Raw genomic sequence first — 20,051 nt, 5'->3', positions numbered from 1 at the left:
AAGTCTTGCCTTCCCTCTGTTTTGGTAAATAAAATTCTACTGGAACACAGACATGCTCATTTGTTTTTGTATTGTCTTTGGCGTCTCTGGCACAACAGCCGAGTTGAACAGTCATGACAGAGACCATATGGCCCACAAAGTTGCAAGGCCCAAAATACTTACTCTCTGGCCCTTTACAGAAAATGTTTGTTGACCCAAGATCTAGGACATTGCGTGATTGCCACGGCCTAGAGTTCTCTGTCCTCATTTACCTTCTCCTCACCTGGGTCCTAGGGCCGTGACCATAAAGGGAATAGGTCCCATACTTGGACATCACTTATATCCCCTTTTTTAGTTCATCAACAGCTGACCATGGGCACTGTCTGATATTTTAATTTCTTTGTAAGATAGTTGGACAATCCTTACTATTAATCTGGATTATTAAAAAGCTCCAAACTCTTTCATTTCTCTATAAGCAGGAACATGAGAATAAACCTGGTTATGATAAACACTCATGGGCAAATAAAAAGCATTATAAACAACTTTGTATCTGCTTTGCCCTAAATTGCTGTGATATTGTTCCTAATGCTAAAACACTTCACCACATACCCTGTGACCTCTCTGCGGGTTAGCCGTACTGTACGCCCTGGGGGTGGTTGGTTAACAGTTGAAATGCCCTATTCAGGAACATGCTCTCCAGGGGTCTTCAGTTAACATTTCAGAATCTGTAATTGAGTGTTCGCCTCTTGAGAGGGTTCAACTATCCTTGTCCCTGATCGCTACTTCAGGGTGTGCTACTTAGCATAAGGGCTATTAGAAATCATTTTTCACTGACAAAATGCAAATGGTGCTTACGGTGGACTGGCAAGAAATAACGTACAGGTGTTTCTGCTGGTCTATTTCCAGGGCAAAACATTACATTGAGTCCAGCAGCTCTTGCGCTTTGCAGTAGAGTTTTTCTAGTTCTTCTCACTGTGGGAGAACCCCAAGGCCTGATTAGAAGGCTAGCTGACTCCTACCTCTACAGCCATCCTCACCAGAGGCCTAAAAGGACAGAGAGCTAGGACTTCATCAACTCACAAGAACAAGCTTTGTAACTGAGCCCGGCTGCTGAAAGACACATGAGTGAGCGGCAGAACTCCACCTGAGAGGTGGATTCCTGGAAACACCGCTCTTGGGAGGGAGGTTGCATAGGAGGCCCTCACCCATCTCGGATGGTCAAATTGTTTTTGGTCAGTTCCTCTCAATTGTGGGAAAACTGCTGCAACAAAAGACTCTTCCCGTGGCTACTCTGTGTTCCACCAGCAACATGAAGCCATTCCTTCAGAAACACCCCCAAATCAGCCGTGTTGAACTGATACTGTTAGGAAACATTTATGGATAATTTATACATTTCAGAAAGGCTCTATTTTTACATCTCTTCAAATAATAAAAAAAAAAATTTACCATCATATTCAGCCTACTTTAAAGTCTAATTTTACATGAACTTCTACCTGTTACTGGTCCACATTTTCCCTAAATCAAAACCAATAAAGAAAAACCCCAAAAACCTTTTTTTGCATGTTCTGGTAGACCTTTGTCTACTCTGGATGTTATTACGACAGGAGAGATGTAATCATTTTTAAGATGGTGCTCTTCTGTCTGCAGCCATTAGAAACTGTGTGTTCTAAAGACACAGCTGTTTCTGTTCAGTGACTGATGGAGTCCACGAGGACTACAGCCATGACACGTGCTGTGTTTCCTGGGACAGTCTCCATCCCTGCCTGGGTGCCCCATAAGCAGTCAAGATTTAAACCTTTCCTCATTTACGGTTTGGAACGCTGATCACTGCAGCCACGTCCTGTGGCTTTGATGCTATGGAGACTCAATCCACAGAAACAAGGAGGCTTCTTCAGTAAAACTCCAAGGAGAGGAAGAGTGGCATATAAAGAAGCCTTTGTGGGCTGGGAATAAGTTAGTTTTTCATGAGCAAATTCATTCATCACCTAAAATGCTCCCAGAACTATGTTAGGTATTGGAACAGCAACACTGTGGCTCCAGAAATAGGTTTAAAACGGAAGACATGGTTACTATCCTTCAGAAAGTGAATAATCTGTTCTCATTTTACTCCTGGTCAGTGAAGGTCCAGGAAACTATTCCACCTAACACGAAATGGTTAAATGATGATGTAAAACAACACATCAAAGCAGGGAATTAGGCTGATCTCATGCAAAGGAGAATCTGGAAAGTGGCTTTGATATGGTTATTCAGGCATGATGGGATCAGAGTATGTGCAAATGCCCAGGAATGAATTGAGATACTCAGAATGGGTGCTGCGTGGCTGGCCACAAGAAGAAATAGTAAGGGATGGGAGGGGTGGATTCTGAGGCAGAAAGAGCCATGCCCTGGTCCTACCATCCCTCTGTGGGCGTACACCTCCCTCATTTTTGCTGGGCTTGCTCACTTCCTCCTCTGTAGAGTAAGGCTGGACAAAGTGATTTATATATTTTCTTCCCTGACACCAGACTGTAGGACAGGGACCAGTCCATGATGGCAGAGAAAAATGAGGACAAGATAGTGAGTTTTTCATCGATCTAAATTTATTACATGTAGAGGACTGCCTTCACCTTGCCAGTTTAGCCTCCAAGCTTTTCTTGGTATTCAAGTGTCTTTCATCTTATGAAATAGTGGTGCAGTGGATGTATTTTTTTTTAATGGTCTCACTTGGCAAAGTAAGAATTTGGTAATACAATACCCTGTGTGAAATCACCGCCCCCAATTTTAAAAAATGTTGCTCAGTGAAAGACGAGGAACAAAAACTGTGGATAATAGAGTCTTAATCAGGTTGTAAGAGTCCTATGGCACTAGACAAGTACACGTGCTCAGACCCCAGTCTCTTTTTCCTCCAGTCTAGCCTTCATGTGCCTGCCAGATATTTTTATGAAACACACATGGGACCCACTTGCTCCCTTGTTTACAAACCATTAGATTTAAACACCTTTGCACAGCATCTGTGGCCACCCATAAACCAGCTCCAATCTCTCTATCCACCTCCTGTGACTCAACACACCGCACACTCTTGCCTCACCAGACTTTCCATCACTGCCTGCGCAGCTCATAAACATTCCCAGCTCCTCGCCTTTGCTTATGCTGGTTCTTCTGCCCAGGATGCCCTGCCTCCATTTGCCTGGCAAACTCCTATTTGCTTCTCTATGTCTAATGTCACTTTTCACTCTAAAATTTTCCTTAATTTGCCCCACTCCTTTCAAAGAATTATTTACTCCCTCTTCCATGTTTTTCACAATGCTTTGCACGGACTTCTATGGCATTTATAAGGAGTATTTGTTTCTGTGTCATTCTCTCCTCCAGAACTGTGATCAACAAGCACCGAGCTTGGTTTCTGACCCTCCAATATTTATGGAACTGAAATATATTGTTTGATACTGATTAAAGAGAAACAACATTTGATATAAGCCTGGTCTTATAGATAAATGGCATGGTCTGAATCCCTAAGACTTAGCAGCCCCCTCTCATCCTCAAATTCCTTATGCACTGGCTCCCTGGAATCTCTAATTCCACCTTGGAAGTTTCCTTCTTTTGCTTAAAGCTTACAGTGTAAGGAGTTTATCAGACTCCTTCCTGAGGTCGGGTTCTGAAGGAGGAAAGGAAGGAGAGAGCAGGGAATGGAGAGGGGTGAAGTGGGAAAGGGGCATTAGGAGGAAAAGAGAGCAGAGAGGGGCCTCCGAGGAGAAAGCCTGCCTCATTCTGTTTCCTCAGGTTAGCTGAGGTCTTCTGGAGTTCAAGAGACACTGATTTTTAAAAGCCACCCGCTTGAATCTCTCAAGATGCTTAGAATGGGAACTGACGGGATCAGTAAGACACAGATGTCACCGTTACAGCTCATACAGAGAGGTCTTCCTACACCAGGAAAGGGCAGTGAAGTCCAGGCGCCTAATCTGAGACGGCTGGAAAGACTCACTGGATTCCCGGGCAGAAGAGCCGATTGGGTGGGCGGGTGGGGGGCTGGGGAGCTGGGTAGTGGGTACAACTCAACCTAGGGGAGGGAACAGAACTCAACCCGGCTGTGAATGGAGATGCTGCAGGCTTCGGGTGTGGGCTGAGGTGGAAGGGCGGGCGTCTGCGTGGGGAGAAATGATGAGCTTGGGTGCGAGGTCAAGGCCTGAGCTCGGTTTTCCGAGGCCAAAGGCCGGCGAGCCCAGGGGTAGGACCTGCTCCCTGGGTGCCCCCGGCTGCCGGGACCCTGCAGCCTACCTCTCACTCGGACCTGAAACCTTGGGGAAACTTTTTCAGACTTGCTTGGTGCTGGGACCAGATACTTCGGGAGCACAGGCTCTGCAGAGGTTCACGCCGGCCGAGGGGGCAGAGCCGGAGTGCGGGCGTGTGGGTGTGTGCATGAGCGTGGACCCGGAGCGACACACACTCACACACACACACTCACACGCCCGCACCCACGCAGGGCCCTCGGCCGCGCCGCCCGCACCTTCACCCCCAAGGCCGGTCCTCCCGGTCCCGCACCCCGTGCCAAGTCTCTGCCGACGGCTTCTCACTAACGCAGCGGGCAGGATTCGGGGAGCAGGACGAGCAGCGGCGGCAGGGTCTCCCCACCACCCACCGGCTGCTGTCCCCGCAGCCCCCCGCCCGGGGAAGGGGATGACGGCGAGAAGTGCCCGGGGCTCTTACCGCTCAGGCGGCCGAGTGCGCGCGGGAGCGCCCGCCGGGTCCCGCCCCGCCACGTCGGCAGGGCTGGCGGGGACGCGGCCGGAGGGCGGGCCGGGAGGGGGCGCGGGCTGGACGGGCCGAGCTGCCCCGCCTCGCGGCCCCGACAGGGCCCCGCCCCCGCGTGACCCCGCCCCGGCCTCGAGCGCAGCCGCGGAGGCCCCGACACCCCGTCTCCCTGGCCGGAGCGTCCGGGCCTCGCTGCTGACCCTCCTGGGGAAACGAGCCGCTGGCTGAGCTGGAGGGGGTGCCCAGCCCCACCCTGGGCGGGTCTCGGGGTTCTCTGCATCCCTCCCCTTTCTTTAAAAGCGCCCCGGAAACGCCGCAGTTTCGCCGGGAAGGGATCACTCAAGTTCAGTAAGTGTTTGCGATTCCCCCGATGTTGCTTTCAACAGCTTGTCCTTACCCTGTTGGTGGAACAGTAATCTGATTTAAAAACAACCAAACAAAAACCTTTTCTAGAAGGCCAGTTTGGAAATGTGGATGAAAATTCAAATGCATTATCTTTGGCCCAAGAATTCCACGTCTGCGAATTTGTCCTAACAGTCAAATGTCCTAACAGTCGAATATGTATGTACGAGGATGTTTGTTATGGTTGTTTATGCCAAGGAAAATAACCCGGAAATAATTTATCCCCCGATAAAAGATGAGTGAAGTAAACTACAGTAACTTCAAACAGTCGGATATACTGTACGCATTAAAAATTATAACTGTACGTCCAGTTTGTTAACATGGAAGGCAGGCAGGCCACAGCCAAGTATTAAGGTGAGGGCGGGGGAAGCTTACAAAAGTGTATGTAGAGTGTAAACCTATTCTTGTAATTATATATGTATATTTATATTTTATATAAAAGTTAGGGAAAACTCAATTTTAAAAAGTGATTCTTTCTGAGGTCTGCAGTTGTGAGTGTTCGCAAAGTGTATAGCAGGTGTGGCAGGTGTGTTTTGGTGTTCCCTGGACACAAACACCATGCCTGTGACTTCTGTGTTCGCCTAGGCACAGCAAGTACCTTTGCCACACCTGCTCCTCCCTGCCCTGCTGACCCACAGAAACCGGATGACATTCCTTTTTAAAGGTCTGGTTTCCTTTTCTCCTTGGACCCAAAACACACCGTTCCAGTAACAGGATATCAACCAAGCAACACTGTTAACAGGTTTTGTTACTGACTGTAATTATGCTTTTTTACTCAAATGTTGCTGCTTCTCAGTCCACCAGGTTTATTTCAAAACTTTCATTTGTTAGCAATGTAAAAATGTTTTATTTATTTAAAAAATTCCAGAGTAGTTAAGACATAGAAAACTAGAGAATAAAATGACAAATACTTATTTCTGTAAAAAAATTTAATGAATGATATAACAAAATGTAGATTTAGTAAATTTTTTTTGGCCATATTTATTTTGGAATCTTCTTTTAAAAGAAGAAAGTTACAGATATGCTTGAAACCCTGTTCCTTCTATTCTCCAGTTTCTCTGGAAGAAACCAGTGTCCTGAGCTTGTTGTCCATACTTCCCACTCATATTTCTACTTTACTGCACATCTCCTTATCCATAAACACTATATAGAATTATTTTTCAGTGTTTTAAAATGTTATAAATAACATCCTGTACACTTGTTTACTCAATACTATATTTTTGAGAACCATTCACATTCACACGTGTAGCTCTAACACGTTCATTTTAAAGTCTTCGTGGGATTCCACTGTATGAATGTGCCACAATCTATCCATTCCCCAAGTGATGGGTGTTTAGTGTGTTTCACGTTTCACTGTTGCATGGTATTAGATGTGCGGAATGCCAACAGAGTGCTATATAGTATATTGCATATAATGCTGCTGTGGCCATCTGTGTGTATGTTTTCTTGTATCCCAGGCTATAAGCCAGGTCATCTTCACTAGATAGCCTGAAATTGTCCTACAGTGTGGTCCAATCATTCATTCAACAAAACCTTTTTGAACATATGCTACGTACCTAGAACTGCTCTAGGTGTTGTGAATGAAGTAAGGGGCAAAGAAAAGTCCTGCCCACAACGAGAAAGGGAGATAGACCCTAACTAGATAGTTTATTAGATGGTGAATAAAGCAGAATATGGACTCTATAGGGTCTAGAGAAGGATGGGTGGGAGCACTTGTGATCGGAGAAGGTCCTGCAGGTAAAGCAGCACTTCAGCGTAGACTTTGTGGAAGTAAGGGGGTGAACAGTGGTGATGTCTGGGGGCAGTTTTGGGCAGGGGGACCTGCAGGAGCAGTGTGGGAGCATGGTTGGTGCCATCACAGAATGGTGAGGTGGCCAGTGAGGCTGGAGCAGAGGGAAGATGGGGCAGAGTGGAAGGAAATGAGTCCACAGAGGTAGTGAAGACTGAGAGTTGGGGCAGGCCAGGCAGTGCCTTGTGAACCATGGTGGGGATTTCGACTTTGAGTGAGAAGGGAATCTTTACAGCTTTTGAGTAGGAGTGTGCCACGATTCTAATTGGGTTGGAGTGGGATGGGATGGGGTGGGGTGGGTGGGTGGAGGGAAAGGTAGAGCCAGATAGACCAGTTCAGAGACCACTGCAGTTACCCACGTGAGGGAGATGATGGTTTGGCCACATGGGGATGGTGGAGGGCAAGAGAGTGGTTTTGCTTGCAGGTATATTTCAAAGAAAAACTCAACAAAATTTTTGCTCATGGGTTGGATGCGGAGTTGGAGCAAAAGAAAGAAGTCACTAATTACTCCAAGGATTTTAGCCTAGGGGAATAGAAGTATCATTTACTGAGATGGGGAAGGATGCCAAAGGGGGAGGTTGGAGGTAGTGAGGATTCAAGGGTTAGTTTTCAACAAGAATGATTTAGCAAATGTTTAGAGCAGGCAGTTGGATATAAGAGTCTGGGCTGGAGGTGGTAACTGGAGAGTCATCAGCAAATAAATAGTTTTGAAGCCATGAGCTAGGATGCGAGTGCATGGAGTTAGAGAAGAAAAGATGTCCAAGGCTGAGTCTTGGATGTTCCATGTCAGAGACATAAGGAGGACCCAGAAGGGAACTAGGAAGGAATGCCAGTGATTTAGCAGGAAAATTGGGAGGAAGGTGGGGGGAGTGGGAATGGAGGAGGGAATATGGGGTTCCAGAAACCAAGTAAGAAAACTTTTCAAGATCTTGTAACTGTGTTCAGTGCTGCTGATAGCTCAGATGAAATCTGAGAATTGACCCTTGGATTTGGCAATGTAGGGGGTCACTGGTGACCTTGACAAGGGTTATATCTCTGGAGTGGTGGGGAGGGAAATCTGAATTGAGTGGATTTGAGAGAATGGGAGGAGAATAATTAGAGACAGTGAGTAAACATCTCTTTCAAGGATTTCTGGTGGCAGAAAGGAGGAGGTAGTGCACTCTAAACATTTGCCAAATCATTCTTGTTGAAAACAAAGCAGTTAGTGATCGGGAAGTAGCAGGGAGAGTCAAGGACACCTGCATCACCTCCAAACCCTGAGGTGTGAGGAGTGCAGTTGGGGAAAACAGGAACCACTAGAGGGCGATGTGTTCAGAATGGTGATCATGTCTCAGCATTACCTGATCCTTACTGAGGTGGAGTGGCATCACCTGAAGAGCTTGCAAAATAATACTGATGTCTGGCCCCATCCCAGACTATTGAAGTCAGAATCTCTGGACATGTATGAGCACTCCTGTTTCCTCACATTCTGACCAACACTTGGTGTTATTAGATGTTTTAATTTTTGTCCATCCCAGGGGTATACAGTGGTGTCTCCTGTTATCCATTCATTTATATCTTTTGCTAATTCCTTCCCCAATTGTGTTTGTTAGCCATTTTATTACTGATTTATAGGAATTGTTTACATATTTAGATATTAATCCTTTTGTGGTTATATGTGTTGCAAATATCTTCTCCTGGAATGTGGCTTTTTTTTTTTAAATTCAGCAGAAGATTTTGGTTTTAATATTAATATCTGAGTTACCAATTTTATTTCTAGTGGTTTGTATATTTTATGATATTGATAATTTTCACATAACTTATTTCAAAGCTGTTGGTAGGCACGAATATTTATTTACTGATTTTCCAGGGAAAGAGTAAGGTAGTTTTTTTAGAGTAAAAATCATTAAAATAATGTTTTACTTCTGTTCGTACAGGGACGATATGTTTGCTGGCTTTGGGCTATGTTATTTTACTTATCCCACTATAATGCTATTTTATTTTTTAAAAATAAAAGTAATGTATGTACATTAATGCATGTAAAAAATTTCAAATGGGACAAAAGAGCATAAAATGGTGAGTAGAAATCTCTCTCTCTCCCTTGTTTCTTCTGCTCACAGGTAACAGTTTCTTAGATATCCCTTCAGAAAAAAAGTTTTCTGCATATACCAGCACAAGTGTGTAGACCCTTGTGTTAGATCCCTGTGGCTGCCGTAACAGACTCCCACAAATCAGATGGCTTAAAACAACAGAAGTTTAAGGACTTTCTGGTCAACATGGCAGAGTAGTAGGACCACGAGCTCGCCTCTCCTCACAACTACAACATAACCACAACTAACTGACTGCTGAATAACCATCAGGGAAAAAAAAGACTGGAACCTAGCAAAAAAGATCTTATTCCTGGAAAAGATCTTTACCTGGAAACATAAAGAGGGAACCACAGTGGGATGGTAGGAGGGGCGTGCTCATGATATAATCAGGCCTCATACCCCCTGGGTGGGCAGCCCACAAGCTGAAGAATAATTAAGTTGCAGAGGCCCTCCCATAGGAGTGAGAGCTCTAAGCCCCATGGCAGGCTCCCCAGCCCGGGGTTCTGGCACTGGGAGGAGGAGACCCCAGGACATATGGTTTTGAAGGCCAGTGGGGCTTAACTCCAGGAGCCCGCATGGGGAAACAGAGACTTCATTCTCTTGGGAAGCATACACAGAATCTCATGTGCGCCAGGTCCAAGGGCAGAGGCAGTGATTTCATAGGAAGCTGGGCCAGACCTGCCTGCTGGTTTTGGAGGGTCTCTTGGGGAGATAGGGGATGGCTGTGGCTCACCCAGGAAGCATAAAAGCTGGTGGTGGATATTTCAAGAGTGTTGATGTATATGAGCTTTCCTGGAGGCTGACATCTTGACTGGATCATTAGCACCAAGACCTAGCCCCACCCAGCAGCCTGTAGGCTTAAGGGCTGGGATGCCTCAGGCCAAACAACATACTGCTTGGGAACACAGCCCCACCCATCAGCAGGCTCTCTGAGCCACAAACACTCCAGGCATGGCCCTACTCACCAGAGGTCCAGGACCAAGCTTCACCCAGCAGTGGACAGGCACTGGCTCCTCCTGCCAGGAAACCTGCATAAGCCTCTAGTCCAGCCTCACCCACCAGAGGGCAGATACCAGAAATAAGAAAACAACAATCCCTCTTGTGGAGGCTCACAGTGAAAGAGAACGTGACAATGAATGTATGTATGTTCATGTATAACTGAAAAATTGTGCTCTACACTGGAATTTGACACAACATTGTAAAATGACTATAACTCAATAAAAAAAATGTTAAAAAAAAAAAAAAGAAAGAAAGAAAGAAAACGACAATCCCAAAGCCTGTGGAAGGAATCCACAAACACAGGCCAGACTCTACTTTGGGACTGGCTGGACCCTGGCCCTCGGGTGACAAGAGAGGAGTATAATGCTGGGACACATAGGACGTCTCCCACAGAGGGCCACTTCTCCAAAGACGAGAAATGTAACTAACCTACCTAAAATTACAAATAGGAAGATAGACAATTATGAGGTGGCAGAGGAATATCTTCGAGGCCAAGGCACAAGATAAAAATCCCAGAAGAAGAAATAAGTGATAAGGAGATAGGAAGCTTATCTGAGAATTTAAAGTAATGATAGCCAAGATGTTCAGAGAACTCAAGAGGAGTATAGATGCACGGAGCGAAGTTTTTCATGAAGAGTTGGAAAATATAAAGAATACCCAAACAGAGTTGAAGAATAAAATCACTGAAATGAGTAACACACTAGAAGGAACCAAGAATAGACTAAATAAGGCAGAAGAACGGATCAATGAGCCAGAAGACAGATTAGTGGAAATCACTACTGCAGAACAGAAAACAGAAAAAAGAATGAAAAGTTTAAGAGAACTCTGGGACAACATTAAGTGCTGTAATATTCTCATTATAGGGGTCCCAGAAAGAGAAGAGAGAGAGAAAGAACCTGAGAAAATTTTTGGAGAGATAATAACCAAAAACTTCCCCAAGTTGTGAAAGGAAACAGTCACCCAAGTCCAGGAAGTGCAAAGAGTTCCACAGAGGATCAACCCAAAGAGGAATACACCAAGGCACATAGTCATCAAATTGACAAAAATTAAGAATAAGGAGAAAATAACTAAAATGAACAAGAGAAAAGCAACAAATAACATAACAAGGGAACTCCCATAAGGTTATCAGCTGATTTTTCAGCAGAAACTCTACAGGCCAGAAGCGATATGTTTAAAGTGGTGAAAGGGGAAAACTTACAACCAAGAATACTCTATCCAGCAAGGCTCTCGTTCAGATTTGATGGAGAAATTAAAAGCTTCACAGTTAAACAAAAGCTAGAAGAATTCAGCACCACCAAACCAGCTTTACAACAAATGTTAGAGACTTCTCTAGTCATTAAACCACAATAAAAGAGAACAAAAAGAAGGAAGAAAAAACAAAAGACCTACAAAAGATTGCTTTGGCAATTCTGGGTCTTTTATGATTCCATATAAATTTTGGAATTGTTTGTTGTAGTTCTGTGAAAATATCATGAGTATTTTAACAGGGGTTGCATTGGATCTGTAGATTGCTTTGGGTAGTACGGCCATTTTGATAATATTGATTCTTCCAATCCAAGAGCACAAAATATCTTTCCATTTCTTTGTATCATCTTCAATTTCTTTCATCAGTATTTTACAGTTTTCAGAGTATGGGTAACCTCTTTGGTTAAGTTTATTTCCAGGTATTTTGTTTTTGATGCAATGGAAATATTTATGCCAGTTATAAAATTCTGGTTTTTGAAGTTAAAAAAAAAAGTGAATGAAGGGCTGCACATGGCAAAATATCCTTTTTTATGGGCGAGTTGTATTTCATTGCATATATATGGTACATCTTCTTTGTCCATTCATCTGTTGATGTGCACTTGGGATGCTTCCATATCCTAGCAATTCTAAGTGGTGTTGTTGTTAATAGCAGGGTGTACGTGTCTTTTTGAATTAATGTTTTTGTTTTTCTCAGATATATGCCCAGGAGTGGAGTTGCTGAGCCGTATAGTGGTTCTATTTTTAGGTTTTTGAGAAGCGTCCATGTTGTTTTCCATAGGGGCTGCACCAATTTACATTCCCACCAACAATGTACAAGGGTTCCCTTTTCTCCACATCCTTGCCAAGATTTGTTATTTGTGTTCTTTTTGATGATGGCCATTCTGACAGGTGTGAGGTATCTCATTGTGATTTTGGTTTTCATTTCCCTGATATTAGTGATATTGAGCAACTTTTCATGTTGCTGTTGGCCATCTGCATTTCCTCTTGTAGAAAAATGTCTGTTCAGTTCTTCTGCCCATGTATTAAGTGGGTTGATTGGTGGCTTTTTTTTTTTTGGCTTTTTAATTGAAGTACAGTTGATTTTAAATTTTGTATTAAAAAAAAGAATAACAGAAATAAAGGACATGATCTATGTTCAAAAAAAAAAACCCAGAAATTTATTCTCTCACAGTTTTGAAGGCCAGAAGTCCAAAATCAAGATATTGTCTTTTAAACTTAAAAGCTTTTTTACAGCAAAGGAAACCATAAGCAAAATGAAAAGACAACATATGGAATAGGAGAAGATATTGCAAACAATGAGACTGACAAGGGATTAATTTCCAAAATATACAAACAGCTCATATAGCTTAGCATCAAAAAAAAACCAAACAACCCAATCAAAAAATGGGCAAAAGACCTAAATAGACGTTTCTCCAAAGAAGACATACAGATGGCCAACACACACATGAAAAGATGCTCAATATTGCTAATTACTGGAGAAATGAAAATCAAAACTGCAATGAGGCATCACCTTACACTGGTCAGAATGACCGTCATTGAAAAGTCCACAAATAATAAATCCTGGAGAGGGTGTGGAGACAAGGGAACCCTCCTACACTGTTGGTGGGAATACAGTTTGGTGCAGCCATTATGGAAAATAGTATGGAGATTCCTTAAAAAACTAAAAATAGACCTACCATATGATCCAGTAATACCACTCTTTGGCATATATCCAGAGGGAACTCTAATTCAAAAAGATAATACACCCCAATGTTCATAGCAGCACTGTTTACAGTAGCTAAGACATGGAAACAACCTAAATTTCCATCAATGGGTGACTGGACAAAGAAGTTGTGGTATATATATGTGACATATATAATAGAATACTACTCAACCATAAAAAATGAAATAATGTCATCTGTAGCTACATGGATGGACATGGAGATTATCATACTAAGTGAAATAAGTCAGATAGAGAAATATAAATATCATATGATATCACTTATATGTGGAATCTAAAAATAAAAAATGATATAAATGAACTTATTTACAAACCAGATACAGGAAACAACTATGGGGTTACCAAAGGAGAAGTGACAGGGGGTAAATTAGGAGTATGGGATTAACATATACACACTACTATATATAAAATAGATAGCCAATGATGTCCTACTGTATAGCACAGGGAACTATATTCAATATCTTGTAATAACCTATAATGGAAAAGAGTCTAATAAAGAATGTGTGTGTGTAAATACATACATTATATATAATGTGTGTGTGTGTGTATATATATATGTAAACTGAATCTCTTTGTTCTACACCTGAAACTAACACATTATAAATCAACTATATTTCAATTAAAAAGTCTTTCCACCTCAGCATAAAAAAAAATAAGGCTTGCATAGAATTCTAAAACTCCTTACTATAATGACTTGTCTTCTATGTCAGTCACTAGTCCAGCTACTTTTTATTTATTATCTTCCCTAAAAGTCACAACCAGGCCCATTTTATGGATGAATAAATGGAGTCTTTGAGGTTAAGTGACTGTCCAAGGCCACACAGCTGGTACATGGTGCTGTGAAGAGTTCAGTGCAGCACTGTTTGTTTGATCCACTGCCATGCCATCTTCCACATTACCTGATTTTTGTGGGTTTTGCCATCTCCTTAAAGGCATTTCTCAAAATTATAACAGCCTCAACCACAATAGTGTCCTTGTTCCTGAAAACCAGCATTATTGTGCAATACCCTAAGGAGCATTTGTGACCAAACACTCACATTTTGTCACTGTATTATGCAACCAAATCTGCAGTGATGTGTGTGTGTGCATGCCTGTGAGTGTGGGTGCATATTTCTTAAGACTTTGGTCCATTGTTGCTTGAAATTCCCTCAGAGCCACAGTGCCTTACTCCTCTGCCTGTTTCACAAAACTGGTTTCCCAGTATCACAGATACTGGCTCCTCTCTAGCCATCTCATCCTGGTTCAGCAGAGACCCATCCACTCCTTGCTGACCCTCTCCAGACCTAAGAAGGCTTCCCGTTATGTTTGATGAGTAAGAATGAACAGTAAGAATTTATTCTTTCCCTTCCTCCTGAAAGCAGAGTAATTCTTACCCTTTGTTGTGGGTCAGACTGTAGGGTCTTGTCTTGTTTTTTTAATGATGAGATAATGCCAGACAGTGGGATTAATTACAGAAGAATGGGATTAATTATAGAAGGATTATTTAACTCATATGTCCCGTTCTTTACAGAACCTCAGTCAAGGGAAAGTCTTGGGAACAGTTATCCTGGCTGCCTGAAGTATCTGGTTAACCAGACATCCTCTTTTTGTATCATCAACCTTTGTTGATACTGTTCTAAAATTATTCTAAATGGCCTTTAGAAAATTGATTAGTCTTGCAGGATCTCAATGCTATTTACTATTCTAGAATCAAAGATGAAAACATCTAATAATGCCAAATGTTGGTCGGAACGTGGAGAAACAGGATGCAATTTCCCCCAGGTGTAGCAACTACTAAATTTTCCTTGAAAGTTGATTTTTAAAAAAATAGTTCTTGAACCTAGGCTTATTTTAAATATCTCAGCCAGCTAAAATAATGCTCCATATTTGCTTGATAATGGTAGTTGTCATTTTTTTGAATATATTACATATGGTGAAACAGAAAACAGGCAAAGTTGAATAACTTTCCAGTGTGGTGACACCTTAACATTGAGGCTGCAAACTCTTACAGATAAATATTAACATAGAAAAACATTTTTCTTCACACTGAAATTGTCATAAGCCTCGTGCTCATGTGAACTTAAAAATTTGATTACTGTTTTAGTCCGTAGCCCAGGAAACCTACTGACCCACATGCTTTGCACATGACCCTTGAAGGGGAAATTCACATGTAGGAGTAATTCCAGTAAGGTCCGACAGGTGGCGCAAAACCGTTTCTATGGTCTTGCTTTACTTCAACTAAGGACTTGCGGTTTTGTCAAGCACATTTTTTTCCGAGCATTTGAAAGTTATTTTCTGTTCTTCTGAGAAAGAAGTCGTGGTAAGTAAGATGGCTTTTTCAAATTGTGGACTAATTACTTTTAATAAGCAAGAAAATGCTAACATGGTATAGGAAATAGGTAATTGCAAGATGATTTTAAGGTTTTTTTTGTTTGTTTTTAATGCTGCAATCGTTTTTTTAACTATATGAGAAAGATAAAGAAACATGACCATCCTGAAAGGTATAAAAATAACTAGCACTTGTCATTGTTAAGGGAAAAAAATAACCGATGTTATTTCTTCTGTTTTTGTCTGCTGCATTTTCTCTTTTCACCTTTCCCTACCTAGTTTCTGGTGTTCAGTAAGGTTTACAGTAGTTTGTGCCACTCATGCAGCACCTATCACGTTATGTATTTTTATATTAGACAGGAGTGTTTGATCGCTGTCATTGTTTCTTTGTGTCTATCACTAATGTAAAAGCTTTTGAAAGCAGGGATTGTGCCCGGACTAGTTGTCTTTATATCCCCAGCACTTAACGTCTAACACGGTGCTGGCGCACAGTACACTTTGAATAAACATTTATTCAATGGAAGAAGTGGCAGGGACTGGCCGAGAACTTGCCTTACTCAACTTTCTCACCTAAACTTTGACTAATAATACAATATTTCTCTTGCATATTTGTTGATTTGATTATGGAATGACACAATGTTTTTCTAGTCTTTCCTTTTTTTGTAGTTTTAGTTTTTGCAGAGCCTATCTACCATTGCTTTTTCCCCCCTTGATATAGAGCTTCTTCCATCTGTCTTTTTTCTCCCCCTTTTCATTTGATGCATTAAAGAAAAAAAGGAACTTTTAGCTTTTATCCCTTCTCACTTCCTTTAAAAAAGAAGTTGTGAACTCTCTGATCTGCTCTCTTCTCCCTTTATTTCTCTCCTTTTCTTTTCCCCCTTAGGTGTAGAAGTTCCTAGCTTTAGTGTATACACTAGGAAAGACTTTAGGGTATAAATGACTGAGGAGGAATACTTGTGTTTTGGGAACTGGGTGATAAAAGGGAACTGATCAACTTTCCTATATAGTGGCTAAGTTTCAGTCCCCTGAACACAGACGCCATGGAGAGACCTCTGAATGGGTTCTCTTTCATGAATGTCAATTATCTAGTATCATATGAAAGTTCTCTCTTGCTCTGTCTCTCTCTCTGTCTATATGTTATTTGTATATATATGTATAAAATAATATAGGTGTGTTTATTTAAATATAAAATATTTTTATATCAGCTATATTTTAAGATAAGTCTTTCAACTTGTAAGAGATGCTCACAATTAGAAATTTTGAAAATATACAAAAGTATGAGAAATAAAATTAATCTGTGATTTAGAGATGCAGAGATAACCACTATTAACATTTAGTACATTTCTTCCCATTTCCCCCCCAGGCTTTGTGTATTTTTCAGGTTTGAACCACATTTTACAAAATTAAAGTCCTACTACATACACAATTTTGTATTCTTTTATTCACTGCACGTTATATTGTAGACTTTTCTTTAAAACATTTGAGGCTGCATGTTACTCCATTTGATGGGTGTACTGTAATTAATTAATCTATTTTCTATACTAGTCATGATTTTTTTCGGTTTTCCATCATGTCATGAGCATCCTCACAGTAATATTTTTATGTGTATTTCTTTAGAAGAAAATTCTGAGAAGTGGAATTGTTAAAACAAGGGTAAGCATACGTTTAAGGAATTTATATACGTGACCAAATTGCCCTTCAGAAGGGGTCTACTAATTTTTCTTTCCTGCCAGTAGTAAATGAGAATTCTTGTTTTAGTCCCATCTGCCAACACTGGGTATTATATTTTTGAACTTTCCCAATTTGGCAGCTGCAAATAATCATGTCTTTTTAAAAATATGTAAGAAGCAAAAATTCCCATTTGATTCACTTTATCTTCTTATGCTTAAATATCTTAAATTATAGGCATTCTAATGTTTCATCTCTAAATGCTTCGTTGTTTATCTCCTAAAAAAGTACCTTTTCCTGCATAGCCAAATAACATTATCAAAAATTAACATTTATTTCTTAATAGAATCTAATACCTGGTCCATCTTAAAATCCTTTCTCCCTTGTTAACTTTTACAGCAGCTCTGTCTAAACTGAGACCCAATCCAACATCATAATTTCATTTAGATGCTATATCCTACTTTGCTTTAATATGCATTTTTATTTTTTGTGAGATTGGACATTGTTGATATTATCTATTGATCTTGGGGGGGTAAATTTTCTGATCAAGTAATGTGTTCTACTTAATTTTAAATGTTGACAAGTTGAAAAATACAGGAAACAGCTAAGAGGAAAATAAAACCTTTTATAATTTTACCACAGAGATAATCCATTAATATCTTGGTATGTATTTTACTAATTTTTCCACATGCATGTGTATGTATTAACTGTTGTACATTTTTTTAAAAAAAAAAACTTTTTGTCACATAGAGATAGTAAGCAATGTTCCATGGGATTAGACTTTTATTCTTTTTAAAGGCCACTCAGTAATATTTAATTATATGGAGACACTGTAATTTATTTGACAACTTGCTTTTTTTGAATAATCAGATTTCTTTTTAAAAAATTTATTTTATACTACGTCTTTTATTACACTCCTTTACTGGTTCTAACAGTTTTTCAGTTACTTCTCTTGGATTTTCCACATTGACAGTCATATCTAAAAATAATGATAATTTTATTTCCTCCTTTCCAATATTTCTATCTCTCATTTCACCCCCTTAATTACAATGGCTAGAAATTCTAAAATAATGTTAAATAACAGTAGGCATCCTTGACATTGACTTTAACAGAAATGCTTTGAAGGTGGGACATTGATTTAAGGTAGATATTTGATATATTATTTATCAAGCTTTTAAAGTATCTTTTAAATATCAACTTTAATTAATGTATTTTTGATTAAAGATGAATGCTGAATTTTATCAAGTGAATTTTTAACATCTATGGAGATGCTCATCTATTTTTCTCCTTTTATCTATTGCTGTGTTATTGTCATAGATTTGCTGACAATACACCACTCTTACAATCCCAGAAACATCCAAATTAATTATTGTGTACCATTCCTTCAACATAAAGCTACACTGATTTGGGTTTCTTCATTCTGAGCTTCTCCCCACTACCAAATAATTGGAATTTATCTCTTTTATTTTCTAATATTTACTCTTAATTTTATAATATACATATTTAAATTTATATTCTTCTAACAGAATCTTGAGTTAATTGGTATCTATAGCTTCCCCTCAATCAGGTGAGTATCTTAACATGCTTTTGGTCCAATCTCTCCCTCTCCTTCCACTTCTGTCTACTAACACCCTTGTTATCACTGGCAATTTCAATTCCAGATTGTTATTAAAATTTTTGTCATCAATACTTATTGGGATTTAACAATAAATTTTCTTTACAAAGTATTCCCTCTTGAGTCCTAATTTTTTTGGAGTGAGTTTCTTTTTCAGACGATAGCGTCTATCCTTTAGTAATTAGTGGGTCTGTCTTCCATGTCTTTTAGCATTTCATTCATATATGTCATCTCTTTAGCCTCTTGGACTGTGTTTTGAGACAATTTCTTTTCTTGGACTTCTGTCTCAACTTCTCATGTCGGCATTGCTACTCTGTGATTCAACTCAGCCAATGAGTTTTCCACTTGAATTATTAAGTTTTTAATTTGCATGATTCCTACTCCATTCTTTTTTAGAATCATACCTCTCCGAGCATTTCTGTCTATTATAAATGCCTCCCTGGGTGTGAATGCCTCTCGTATCTTGAATTTGGATCCTTTCTGTCACAGTGTTTGCTTTGTAAACGTGTCATGCTTCTTGGTGGTTCAACCCAACTTGTGGTTGATTGAGGCTTTGTGTAAAACTGCTTGCTGATCTCTTTTCACAGCCTGCTTGTTGGAAGGGTGGACCAACTAGTCTGTATTAATTTTCTATTGCTGCTGTAACAAATTACCACAACTTAGTGGCTTAAAAAACACACTTTATCATCTTACAGTTCTGTAGGCTAGTAGTCCATCATAGGTCTTGTTGGGTTTAAGTAAAGATGTTAGCAAGGCTGTATTGCTTTTGGAGGCTCTCGGGGAGAATCTACTGACTTGCCTTTTTGAGCTTCTAAAGGTTTCTACAGACTGCCTGCATTCCTTGCCTCATGGCCCCCTTCCTTAAGGAATGTAAAGTCTTTCTCACATCACATCACTCTGGCCTCTTCTGCCTCCCTCTTCCACTTTTAAGGACACTTTTGATTATATTGGGCTCACTTGAGTAAATTTTAAGGTCAGCTGATGACCAACATTAATTCTATCTACAACTTTAATTCCTTTTTTCCATGTAACAGCATATTTACAAGTTCTGGGTTTAGGAAGTGGACATCTCTGGGAGGCTAGTGTTCTGTCTATTGTAGCCCAGTCTGTTTGTGGTTCTCAGAGACTTCTCTTGGCTTCAGTTCCCCTAAAGACTTCCCTTCCAGCTTTGAAGTGTGTGTGTTTCATCATTTTGGAGATTTAGGGCAAGAGGAGGAGGCTGAAGCATGTGCACATCACCCTGTTGACTTCCAATTTTTAATGCTTATAATTGAAAATGTGGCTTTTGTAACCAGAACATATTTAGAACATTTAAAAAGCGATTTTAGAAGTTTATTTTGTAGTCAGAAATATGACTTTAACAATTTCTGCTTTGGGGTATTTATTTCAAAATTTATTTGACATAAGAAACAATCAAATTTAGTAAATGTTCCATGAACCCTGGGTACTTAGCTACACAATATTCTCTTGGTAGGATCAAAGTTTCTGTCTCTATTAGATCCTTTATTATTTTATTCAAATTCTCCATATATG

At 40.5% G+C, this 20,051-nt stretch overlaps 3 protein-coding genes across 6 annotated transcripts in view; 2 read left to right on the top strand and 1 right to left on the bottom strand.

Annotated features, from left to right (window-relative positions):
• The window catches only part of FAM114A1 (family with sequence similarity 114 member A1), a 64,414-nt gene extending 59,502 nt beyond the window's left edge, over window positions 1–4,912 (bottom strand). Inside the window, exon 1 of one of the 2 annotated variants that reach the window (XM_032495987.1) lies at window positions 4,660–4,912. The gene's annotated coding sequence lies outside the window, so the exon portion shown is untranslated. The remainder of the gene's footprint in view (window positions 1–4,659) is intronic. The other variant, XM_032495979.1, reaches the window with a different exon arrangement.
• A 10-nt stretch (window positions 4,913–4,922) lies between these two features.
• TLR6 (toll like receptor 6) overlaps window positions 4,923–20,051 on the top strand; it is a 31,958-nt gene continuing 16,829 nt past the window's right edge. Inside the window, exon 1 of one of the 2 annotated variants that reach the window (XM_032495966.1) lies at window positions 4,923–5,052. The gene's annotated coding sequence lies outside the window, so the exon portion shown is untranslated. The remainder of the gene's footprint in view (window positions 5,053–20,051) is intronic. The other variant, XM_032495973.1, reaches the window with a different exon arrangement.
• Window positions 5,008–20,051, top strand: part of TLR10 (toll like receptor 10) — a 68,354-nt gene continuing 53,310 nt past the window's right edge. The window contains exon 1 of one of the 2 annotated variants that reach the window (XM_032495913.1): window positions 5,008–5,052. The gene's annotated coding sequence lies outside the window, so the exon portion shown is untranslated. The remainder of the gene's footprint in view (window positions 5,053–20,051) is intronic. The other variant, XM_032495921.1, reaches the window with a different exon arrangement.

The sequence above is a fragment of the Camelus ferus genome, chromosome 2 (genome assembly GCF_009834535.1).
Source record: "Camelus ferus isolate YT-003-E chromosome 2, BCGSAC_Cfer_1.0, whole genome shotgun sequence".
Taxonomy (NCBI): domain Eukaryota; kingdom Metazoa; phylum Chordata; class Mammalia; order Artiodactyla; family Camelidae; genus Camelus; species Camelus ferus.
Note: the sequence above shows the minus strand (reverse complement) of the source record. Positions and strands in the feature narration are given on the sequence as shown.